General features: G+C 34.1%; 1 long non-coding RNA gene across 1 annotated transcript in view; it reads left to right on the top strand.

Moving 5' to 3' along the window:
- Nucleotides 1–12,942, top strand: part of LOC140608376 (uncharacterized) — a 25,098-nt gene extending 12,156 nt beyond the window's left edge. Inside the window, exons 2-3 of the long non-coding RNA XR_012010390.1 lie at nt 9,036–9,267; nt 11,582–12,942. This is a non-coding gene — a long non-coding RNA (uncharacterized lncRNA). The remainder of the gene's footprint in view (nt 1–9,035; nt 9,268–11,581) is intronic.

Genomic DNA, 12,942 nt, shown 5'->3' with positions numbered 1-12,942 from the left:
ATCGTAATATTAAAGATGCTATTGAAAATTACTAAATTATCTGCTCTCTGTGATATAAGTCATCCAAAAGTACATTTACATTTGAATTATTTATATATCTAATGTTAGAAGATAACACCAATTGAAAGAATAACAGCTAAATTCTGGTTTTATCTGCTCCAAACAAGAGAGGGAAAGCAAAATTGAGGTTCCTTAATTTGCATGTGGATTTCAGCAATTCCTCATCTAACTCCATTTGCTCCTCCATAGAGTATAGGGTACTCATAGGAATGAGAGTTGAATATTTCCTAACACTTTACCCAAGAACTGGGGAGGTGGATGTGTCTCATCCCTCATTAAATCAGAGTTCTTCAGGGATCTCTATGCATGTTCACTCAGAGCAGTCCAATTTGGGTCAGTGATCTGTTATTGGTCTCTTGTCCTATTGCTCTTAGCCTCCTTTGAAGAATGTCAGAGGGCCAATGGCTAGGAATTCAGCCACAGATGCAAGATCCCTCCTACAAATGAGGAGTCACTCCAGAAATATTATTGTTCTCTTTTCCAATCCCAGAGGCTTCTCACTTTAGGTTTCCAAAGATGGAGATAATTGAGTGGAGGCAAAAATACTTAATACAAACTAATAATTTGGGGGCTTAAATAAGAATAAAAGATGCTTGATTTTAAAAGTTCCTTGTTATTGTTAAAATACTTCATTTGTCCAAAACAAATTTCTAGGAGCACAGCCAAATACTATAGCATAAAATGAAAATCAAGATAAAGTTGGACTAATAAGAAGTGCTGACAGATAATCATGTAAAATAAGGGAGTTTTCATTTTAGAGATGAGCAGAACAGACAGGAAAATAAGTAATTGTGTGTCTGCCATTTAAGTACAAATTCCAACTGCCAAGAGAGTAACATTCATTCTGGTTCCAAGCAAATACATTCTTGCCTTCTTTTCAGAAGACTGTTTAATAGCTCTGGAACTTTTGCTTCATATTTTAAATCTCCTACCTCAGTTCCTAACAGACAAAATGTCTTTGTCTTCAGCCTCTCAAACCAAGAAACAATGGGGTTTCTCTTTATTCCTACTGAGGTTGATTTGAGGCTGGTTACTTAAAATCCCTATCTATGATTAAGCAAGGAGAAGTAATGTGGTTATAGCAAAGAGATTAACAAAAACACATCAAAGATAATGCAAAAAATTAAAATATTTTAAGCTATTAGAGACTTCAGTTAAAGTACTGAATAAAGAGATCAAATGGGGTGAAACTGCTTAGAAATTATTAATTCAATCCTTCATTATTTTCAAATGAATAGTACATGTTCATATATAAAATTCTTGAAGATTTTAGTGGGAAAAGCCACCAAAGATGATCATATCTGTGAGTGTATAAATATACACACACGGTGGATAGGGGAGAAAGGCAGATTCTTAGTAGAAAAAGAAGGTTGCAAATCCAGTTATAAATTAAATTTTAGTGATTTAAATAGTTCTCAGAAATCAGGTCATATTGATTCTCATATTATTTTTATTTATTAAAGCATTTAAACAGCTTCATAAATTAAAAGTATAGATAGTACCTTAAACCAAAGATCAAATTCATAGAAATCATACTAGACAGATACTGTAAATAACATTGCAAGATTTAGCAACAGGATATTAGTTAAATGCAAATTCCAGATGTACCACAAATAATTTTTGTGTAAGTATATTCCAAATATTGCATAGGACATAGAGAAAAGACTGCATGGTGAGAATGTGTTTGCTTGAAACAAGAATTAAGGCTGACATTTGGCAGCTAAAATCAGTACTTCCATGGCAGACAAACAATTATTTTCCTGTCTGCTTATCTCTAAAATGAAAATCCCTTTACTTTATATGAAAATGTGTCAACATGGGACAAATTTTAAAAATCATTTGTTGTATATTTGAAATTAAAATTTAACTGAGCATCCTATATTTTATCTGACAACACTAGAAAATACCAGAATTACTTTTAATACCAGGGACATTAAAAAAAGTTGGCTCAAAAAAAAAAAAAAAAAGTTGGCTCAAATTTTATAAAATTTGGAGTATTTAACACTGGGGAAAAAAAAACAGTTTTAGCCAAGAGGAAGTTTCTCAAATGTGTTTATGATCAATGATTCATAGAGTCATTTTTCAATGTATCTAAATTATTACCCTTTTCCTATCCAAAGTGCTTAACTTCCTTTGCAGTTTTATTTATTTTTTTTATCTTGAAACTTGAATATAGGGAAGGAAAACCAGTCTTAATATCCTTTGAATATATTTTCCCCTTTCTATAATTTTTTTATGCCATTTCAACAAGTCTTTGCCTGACAGTCAACACAACCTATATCCTGTCACATTCTCTCCTCCCAGTTGTACATGGATATCCAGGCTGTGTCCAGGGTCTTCAGACCAATTTTCAACTCTCTTATTCAAACTTCATGAATTCTTTATATCAGCAGTGACCAGAAACTGACTGAAACATTTAGAGTCAGGTAGGCTTCCCTGATATGTCGATGTCTCTGTCTCCAATTATTTAATACGACTAATATGGTCAGTAAATGTTTCAGTGTTCATAAAGGACCAGAAAAGCACTCCACTGCCAATTCTACCTGGTAAAGGCTATTATTATGCCATTTGATACAAACTAGATCCACAGATAAATTTTAGAAACTCTCGCTCTAGCCATCCATGATAAAAGCTATTGCCCCTTAGGAGATGGAACTCATTTGCAGAGACTATTCACAATTCAGTACAGTCACTCTACAGGGGCTTCTCAAGGTAAGATCTTTGTAACAGATTCATTTGTTGGCTGAGGTAGAAATTTAATGATTCAAACATCATTGTGTACACCCAAGTGACCTTGTAGGCCACAGTGAGAAAGAAGAAAAATTAAACTTCAAGTTATCTGAATAGTGAATTTAATCCTCTTAAAAATAAGATCCAAAATAAAGTATACCTGTGTAAAGTTATCTTATTTGAATTTATAAAAGTTATTTATATATTCTGGAGACAAGGGTTTTATGTATTGCAAATGTTTTCTCCCAACTGATGCCTTGTCTTTGAGTTTCCTTACCAGTATCTTGATGAACAGAAATTTTAAATTTTGATAAACTACATTTTATAGTTTTTCCCTCTTAGAGACCAATCTAAGAAATATTCTCTAACCCAAGATTGTGAGTATATTCTTCCAGTTTCTTTCTAGAAAATCTATAGTTTTATCTTTTGTATTTAGGGTCATACTCCTTCTCAAATTAATTCTGTTTTAGTTAGGGATTTTGTTCCACTTGTTTTGCCATTCTTCAAAAGTCATATAATCTCCAACTTCTGCCTGCTTTTGTTTGCTTTCCAGTGGCATCAAGTAGTATTTGTAACAGTTGTTTTTGATTTTTGTCTAGAGCCTATAATTATTATCAAGAGGAGTGTGTTTTAGTACATTCCTGCTGCTATAACAAAATACCATAGACTGGGTGGCTTAAACAACAAATATTTAGTTCTCACAGGTCTAGAGGCTAAGAGCTTCAAGATCAAGGTTCTGGCATATCGGTGTCTAGTAAGGGCCCATTTCCTGGCTCTGTGTTCTCACATGGCAAAATGTTGATCCAATTCAAGTTATTCACACATTGCCAGAACCCTTTCCAAACACAACTAACCTCTCTTCATGTCAAGGGAGCTTGGTAATAGTGCCTAACTTGCTAACTCCTTCTGGTATCTTGCCAAACAAGTTTGTCCCAGCCAGTCGTACCATATTTCTGAGAGATGCAGCAAACCACCAGGCCTCCAACTTTGAGGGGTCTTTGAGAAGCATGAGGAGCTTTAGGTTAGATGATGAGAAAAATGTATGCTTTAAACAGAGACTAAGTAATCCTTCTTTAGAATTTAGAGAGTAATCTGATGCTCTTATGAAAGTGATTTTCTCACTTATCACATAATATATATCTAATAATTTATTCATTTTATTGCTTGGTACTAATCTTTAACAATAAACACTTTCAACAGCAATGAAATAAAATGTACATGTTTGGGATGCCGGGGTGGCTCAGTGGTTTAGCATCTGCCTTCCTCCCAGGGCGTGATCCTGGAGGCCCAGGATTGAGGCCTGGGATTGAGGCCCCCATCGGAGCCTGCTTCTCCCTCTGCCTGTGTCTCTGCCTCTCTCACTCTTTCTCTCTCTTTCTCTCTCATGAATAAATAAAATCCTTTTTTTAAAAGTACATATTTAATGGAAAATTAACTAGTGAATTTCCATTTCTTGGGACAACTGATGGTAAATAATTTGCCTATATTTACCATCCAACATGGGGGCAATCCTAATAGCAAAAATTGCGAAAACCTGAAGCCACAAGTCTGCTAAAACACTATCATTATCTACCTCAAAAGCTAGTAGTTATATTGACCATTTAATGCATCTACCTAAAGAAAATGACTTAACATATATACCCACAGGGATATTTGCATATATCTTTGTGAAGCATAACTTTTCAACTAGATGAAGTGACTGTACTTCTAAATTAACTTATGTTTAGTTATAAATTTTCTTATGCATATATAAATAGCATGCATATATAAATAAATAGTATGTTAGTTCTATTAACTGAAATAAAACTTTTAAATTAGTTAAATAAAAGCCAGCTTTATTTTGTATCATCAAAGTCCTCAAATAGATAATCAGCTTAATTTTTTAGATGTTATTTTCTCAACCAGTTTATAAAATCCAAGTAAGGCTGGTTTTAAAGTTCATTCTTTCAATTGAACACCCAACTTGGGTCTTAAGGCTGTTGTAAATTTGTTACAAAGTTCAACATTAAAGATAAAACTATGTATGTTTTGATGATATTTCAGACACAAATTTTATGGAGGACAGCATTATTATAAAAATATTTTTATTAAATGAAGAAAATGAAGCAAAACTTTGCAATTGGTCATGGTATACACATAAATCGAAATTATATTACTTTTTATATTCTGCCAAGTAAAAGTCACAGTTACCTAAATTTCTATTTTTATAGATTCAAAAATAATTAAACTATGCAATTTTTGTTACCAAGCTGATCTTGAATATCAAATAAACATTTCACAATGGCACTATATACTTTCTTTTTTGAACAACTGTCAATTGAATTTTAGTGTATTTGAGAATCTGGAAAACTATTTTTTTAATTGATTATCTTAAAATGGTATTGAACGTATTGCAAATGAGTCCTCGAAATGCCAGGATTTGTTCAAACTATATAAAAATCTGAGTCCAAGTATTCAGTGAGTGAAGTGTCAGAATACTTCAGCTTTTGAAACATTTACTGAATTGCTATTATTAAAAACAAAGCTTGCAAACAGCAATACATTAAAATTTATTACTAGCAAGGGAGCAATTGAACAAGTTGAATAGAAGCTAAAATGGTGTATGATATTAAATTTTAAAATTCTATAATTGTGCTTTAGAATTGTGTTTCCAAACTATCTGTGATAAAGAATCAGTTTTGCTTTTAATTTTCAATCCTGAAAAAACAATACTTTGGTAAATTACAATAATGAAAATAAAATGGACAAGAAAACATACAAAATTCAAGCCCAGATTTTTTATAATTAGTTTATGTAGATATAAAATTGTATTTTAATAAATATAACTATAACAGAAAAAATTGTAAAAATAATACAAGTTGTTCAATGAAATTGTACATACAGGAAACAAATATTTAGGAATGTTATTAAATTCCTTTATGTCATCCTGCCATCATAAGTCTGGTAAAAAAATTATGATTGAAATTGGTTCTCCATCTTAAGCACTTATTGCACACTTTCAACATGTGCAACCCTTTTCAATCAATATTTAAAGTTTTTAATGTGACAATTGAGCTTGATTCTTTTTTTTTTTAATTTTTATTTATTTATGATAGTCACAGAGAGAGAGAGAGGCAGAGACACAGGCAGAGGGAGAAGCAGGCTCCATGCACCGGGAGCCCGACGTGGGGCTCGATCCCAGGTCTCCAGGATCGTGCCCTGAGCCAAAGGCAGGCGCCAAACCGCTGCGCCACCCAGGGATCCCGAGCTTGATTCTTGATTGCTAATTTATCTAATCTAGGTTGGATTGGCAGCAATTCTACTTGCAAGAGTTAGTATGTCTAAAGTTGTTTCTTCTTATATTAGTATGAAAACACAGTAGAGAAACGAGAGTCACAAGTATGTTGATAAGAACAGAAGAGATTTTTAAGACTTTTTCAACAAGTTCAAGGTATTATTTCTTAACTTTTCTTGCTTAAAATTGAGCAGGTGAGACTATGTTCAAAATTCATACTTAATCCTTCAGTAACCAGTTCTGACAACTTGTCCTATAAAATTAAATTTTAATAAATATAATTTTATTAAAGAAATGAATTTCCTATGCAGGATCTTATGATGAAAAATAAAAGTCAAAACATTCCATCAAATTCATGAGGTGTTTGATATAAATTCTTATAGATGTACAGTATCAAGATCACTTCCTTGATAAGTGTTGTTTAATCACAAAACATGTTAAAATAATCTATAGAAACTGTCTTCCAGTCTTCTAACTTTTCTTTTCTGCCATTGAAACACGTGTTGCTTTCCTTCATTGTATGCATGCAATAAGATCATTAAAAATTCCAAAAATATCAATAAGCACGTCTAGTGCTCAATTTACAGCTTTAAAAACCTGGAACCAAATCATTTTCTTATGTCATAGAAACCCATTATTGATAGAATTTTACCCTTGATAACAATTGTACCTCCACATGCAATAGCAGTTGTACATGATCAATTTACCTATTATCACATGATAGACAATACTCTCAAATTAAACATCTTTATAAAACTAGTGTGAAATCTTGGTCTTTTTTCTCCAGAATCACTTCCAACAACACAATCACTGTTTCTTTTACTACTACCATCACATTCCGAGAAGGCCTGTCTTGTTAAGTACAATAGCAAAGCTTATTTTGCCATCAGTAAATTAGGGTCAAAAATAAGTAATTAGGAACCAAAACAATCTGGGTGCCTTATAAGTATAGTTATTTTTGAAATCCATTAAAAAACTGAATACAAAAAAAAAATTAACCAAACTCCAGAAAGTGACAAGCTCACAAAAGAGAAAAACAATTGGCAGCTGCTGTCATCTCTGAAATAACAGGGAACAATCTGCCACTGATAAAGACAATGAGGACTAGCCTACCTTTTAATAAATCTTTTTGGGTTATGGGTGAACTTCTCTGTTGGATTAATAACTTGAGGATCCCAAGACACAAAGGAAGACTACACCACTCTCCAACTCTTTCCCCTACATCTTTATTGGGGGTGATACCCTAAAATTATGGCAGGAAATAGAGTTGAGAGAAATTACTTCAAGTTTTCAGTTAAGAAAGAGTGGGAAAGGGGCAGGAAAGCTATATGAAATCTCTCAGGGGTAATTCCTGTTTTCACAGAGTGTAGGCCAGCCAGAGCCACCCTCCAAAGGCCAAGAATGGTTAACAAGGATGAAAAAGATCACCCAAGGCACAGAAAGCACAGGACAGGATTAGAGAGCAAAGAGAACTCCCAAAACCACCCCAAAATGCTGACAGTCAAAATGAAGTGAGGAGAGCTCTTCCGTAGTTCAGAAGTCATGCAGCCCAGCAGTGAAATGCAGCAGAAATCCTGAAACTTGGCAGTTCTGGAATTCTACGCCCTGCTGAAGGGAAGGCTACATCCATTCTGGATGCCATGAAGCTCTCTTACTGTTTTATTAACCCAGTAATCATTTAGATTCTCTCATTTTCTCCTCTTTCTGTTGTCTTACAGTTTTTCCTAAATCTGAGTTTTCTTTCAGAATCATTTTCCTCTTCTTTCTTCTTTTAAAATAAGTCAACTATAAGCTAAATGTCTTCATTGTGTCTCCATTTTTGAAGAATATTTTTGCTGAGCCAAGAGATTTATTATGTAATGGAAACTCCAATTTAATGTTCCTTATATGGCCTTTTCCTTGAAATTCCAAGTTATAGACAATTTGAACACTGTCTTACAGGGAAGCATATGCTTAAAGAAGACATAAATTGAAGATCTCTGTGAGGTACCAGATTCCCTATTGGTAGGATTTGGGGGACTAAACCCACCAAAAATTAGACTGACCTTATCAACCCTTCACCAAAGCTTATATAATACTTTTTGAAAAGGAAATATTAAGTCCTATCCTATACCATAAATACCAATAGAAATTGGATGTAATATATATTTCACTATCCCTTGAATTACTCCTAACTGCTTTAAGATGAGTTCAAGATGCTAGGGCTATTAATAGAATGATTATATCTCACTTTCCAGACTTGCTGAATTCTCTGGATAAAATTTTTATAGTCATAACTTTATGCTAGTCAAAATTCATTTTCCTTCCATTGGCCCCTTCTGATACCTAACATATCCCTACACTATTCACCCCAGCTTCCAGTCATGAGGGGGAAAAATGGACTTTGACCCTGAAAGAACACAGTGCAGAAATACAATGAGTTAAGAATAAATATTGAGGTCATTTTTTTTTCTGCTTAGTTCACTTTTTCTCCTTAATGACTCTTCAATGTTTTATAGGAGTTATTCAACTCCAGGGAATCTGCCTTTCCCCTCAAATATCTGTCATATTAAATGATTCCTACATTACTATATAGGCTGTGCCCTCTAGGATACTATTTTATCATGTAAGACCAATCCTTTGCTTGTTACCACAAACAACCAATCCCTTGGGAAGTAAGTTTCTGGAAAGTATGTGCCTAGGAATTTAGGAAATGAAGTCACATGATCTACTCTAGAGGATCGCCGACGAGAATCACTAATTACCTTTGTATGTACACCATCCAAGAAATAGTTCCTACAGAAGTGTATATACGATTGGAAAGGGTGGTAAGAAATTGAATCTTAGCTGATATTATAAATTATACTTCGATAGCTATTGAAGCTCATTAGATAAATCTACACTTTTTAATCTAAATAGTAAAGATCAAAGTAATAGCTTTAGATTTTCTATTACTTGTCAGTGTGGTAACTGTGTCACTGTTATACTGCAGCTGCACTTGGATAAACACTACTGGCCAAATAGAGTAGTCCATATCTAAGAAGATATTCACCTGGCTCTTCAAAGTAGCCTCAGATGGATTCTGTAATGTGTTTTCTTGCTATGGATTATAATCATCATTTTCTGTTAATGGCCAAATACGGGCTCTCCAGGGTCTTAAATGCTTCTGCATAGCCACTTCACATCACATGATGTAGCAACTCCTCCTCACTTGATAAAAGGAGGTAAGCGACAAAATGTTGTTCAAACAGTTGTTTGTTGTTTCTCAGATAACATACCACCCAGAGATTATGAGAGCAATGCAGATCTGGAATGAGAGTCTTTTCTGGAGGGAGATGGGTGGGGGATAGGTTTGATCAGTGATGGGTATTAAAGAGGGCACTTATAATGAGCACTGGGTGTCCTATGTAAGTGGTGAATTACTGTATTGTGCTCCAGAAACCAATATTGCACTGTATGCTAACTAAAATTTCAATTAAGAAGAAAAGTCTTTTCTGCCTGCCTCTCTATCCTGGCTAAAGGCAGGCCAAAGGAAATGGGTTCAGAAGAGAGCAAGAATAGGAACAGTCACCTCCATCAGATATGCAAGACTGAGAACAATCACTTATCAGCTATATGCCTATAATCACACAATGTCATGACTTGCATAATACTGCTTAGCTCAGAATGTCATCTACTTTGCAATGATGCCCCACCTTAAGAAATCATTCCAAAGGCTCACTCTGCTTCTGAAATCATAACTTAAGAACTTCTGAGGCCAGTCCATAACCAATACAAACCTATGCATTCTGTTAACAAAGACGTCTTTTTAGGGTTTTCCTTGTGTGGATTCTCCCTTACTGTATCATATCAATACATCTCCAGTTACTTACGGCATAGCAAGTTTCTTTGAGTAAGAGACTTTAAACACATAGAATACAGAAACAGAACATAGACACAAAAAGTATCCAATTAGATTATAGATAAATACAAATATGCATGGCTTACAAAAGAAAAAAATGGTCAAGCAGAACCTAAGAATCTATAAGCAAGAGAAGTGATCTCTTATCATAAAGCATCAAAATGCTATACTGTTTGATAACTCTTAGAAAATGCGATTTTAAATTATTACAATAATTATTTGTAGTACTGAGTCACACTATGAAAATATAAAAGAACATTCCAGACTAAAATAATGACATTTGAGACTACCACTGAAGAAATCTTGGGTTGAAGATAGCTTGCTAGACACTTAACTTTAGACTGCAGTCTTCTCATATATAATGGAATGATAATGTCTGCCATGCTTAATTAAAAGTGTTACTCAAAGAGCAAAATTAAATAATGAATGTGGAAAAACTGTAAAATGGCAAGTTCTATACAAACTTAAAGTGTGACTGGGTATATGCTTTAGGTTTTATATAGCTTTTTTCATGGATTTACACTATTGACACACCACCCTCTCTACTATCCCAGGCCTGTCTATCCTAAATTCCTGTGCCAAAAAAAAAAAAAAAAAAAAAAATCAAATATTACAGCTTTTGGAAAATTGAATCCATGCATTATGAATTGAAGATCCCATTCAATTTACTTATTTACCTGAATTTGAATCAGGGTAGGGTTAAGGGATCAGGGGTTCAGCATAACAAATCAACTTCAATAAATGCCAACACTGAGAAATCAACTTCTTGTAGTGCTTTGGGTAGCTATATGAATCAAAAAAACAATTCATTTAAAATGTAATTTTGCATGTGATTAATCTATAATCTGGTCTGATTGCCTGTGGTACATTTTTATAATTATAAATTGAATGAAGAATAAAGATAATTCAAATAATCTTATTGGCTAAGGCACAGGGCATTAATTCAGTTTATAATAGCAATAATGACCTCAGCCCAGGACATTTCCAGGCAATTAATGACTGGTTGGAGTTAATGGCCCGAGTTTCAGCCAAGGACCATCAACTCCTCCTTGCTGGTCATCAATCCTCAGAAATGCCCAGTGCTCAGAGCACAGTCAGACCCATTCAGAGCTTGACATCATCCCAACTTTAAATTTTCAAGCAAATTTGTTGCTCTGTTCTTTTCCCTATAAACCCATTTTACTTATAAACTAGGTAAAAATGAAGGATACTGTTTTTGAATAATAAATGAACTCGTAGAACATAATAATTGAGTGCCACAGAGGCATAATATATTAAGTAGCATTGTAATATTGAAAACATGGTAGAGACCCAAAATATAAGACATCCATTTTCCAACTCTATGAATGACTCAAAATGAGTCCTACTAAGGAGAGCCTGGGTGGTAAGCCCCCATTTTCATGGTTTTATTTTATGTATCCCAGAATGAAAATTAGAGCTAATCTGTAATTTACCTATTTCTGCTTTCTAACTAATAAGCCACCCTGCTTGACTTTAAATTCTTTCCTAGGATGAATAAGAGACAGTAGAGAGAAACATGATTTTTAATATGCAAGCCCAAGTGATACCACATGACAATATCATCAGTCATTTCAAGCTTCTCTAGAGGGCTTAACATATTTTTTTCCATCTCACAGGAGACATATGAAATAGATGACCTGGATCACCAGCATGTCACACACGGGCTCTTTGTAAACCATTCAAGTAGCGAGAGGGATTTGGCCGGCCAACCACCATCTCTATGGGAAACCACCAAGATGCTGCTCACCCAGGGAGTCATAGCCTATGGAAAAGCACTATACTGGTCATTGAGTTTGCCCCCCACCAGCTTCCCCCCAGCACTTAAAAAAGAAAAAACACACGATTTCTTTGTTGTTTTAATCCATATGGGAAAGGCAGAAATCATGAAATGACAGTGTGTAAAGTGGCCAGTACAGTCAGGGTCACTGGCCCGAAAGGCATGAATTCAGACCACCTGTGACTGTTAATGAAAGAGAAGATGTCTTCATTCAGAGATTACACATGCCCGCAGTCCTGTTGGGGCTGAACTTTTTGCCTTCTATGCATTATCTATTTGAAAAGGCAACTTTTAGAAATATGCATATTATATTCAAGTGGACAATTCATTATCATTATTACTCACATTAAGAGCCAATGTCCACAACAGGCCTCATGTAGGCTATGCAATGCCATTGTCCATACAAGGAAAGAGAAAGTCCCTCAGAAGCTGAACTAATGCCTCCCAGAAGGGATTTCTCAATGAGAATGGGAGATGTATTGCTAAAGAATAAAGTCAGGTTATCAAAGATGATTGATGATAAGAAAAGTCAAAATAATGTTAATAATAATATATTTTAAAAATAAAGGAAAACATTGCATTCCCATGTTTTCTTACTTATTAGGATGATGAGTATCTATCATTAAAACCATTATTTTTCCTGTCAAAGGACAGACATGAAATAACTCAAAAACTATCACAAAGAGCATTTACATACTGATGGTTTGATGCTTGATAGAGCCAAAAAGGAAAAAAAAAAAAAAAAAGTCCAAAATATGGAATGCTGCCCATGTTGTAAGATACCTCCATCCACCCAGGGGCTACATGCATGTATTGGGCAGTCAAGATTGTTAAGCATGAACAGAAAAATACTAAAAACATTATCTATCAAGTTTTACTAAGATAGATTTTATGTGTTGAAGTAGTATACATTTTAATCAAGTTACTATATGCAAATGAATACTAAATCTGAAGGCAAATTAAGTTCTACAGAATAAAAATACAATTTGAAAAAAAGCAGTAATTTTTATATCATCTTACAGAAAGCTGCTGCTGATCAATTCAAGATCCTAACCTGATTTTAGAGGCAGACAACTTGGAAGAATATAAATTCTTCAGTAAAGCTGTAACTAGATAATTGGTTTGGGGCCAGATTTTCTAAACTGCAACTCAAAAGGATTTAGGAATCTTGAGCCCTGTTGAGCAGAGCTAGGAAATAAA

This window comes from Canis lupus, chromosome 17 (genome assembly GCF_048164855.1).
Source record: "Canis lupus baileyi chromosome 17, mCanLup2.hap1, whole genome shotgun sequence".
In the NCBI taxonomy this organism is placed as follows: Eukaryota; Metazoa; Chordata; class Mammalia; order Carnivora; family Canidae; genus Canis; species Canis lupus.
The sequence above is the reverse complement of the archived record's forward strand: the minus strand, read 5'-3'. Positions and strand labels throughout refer to the sequence as shown.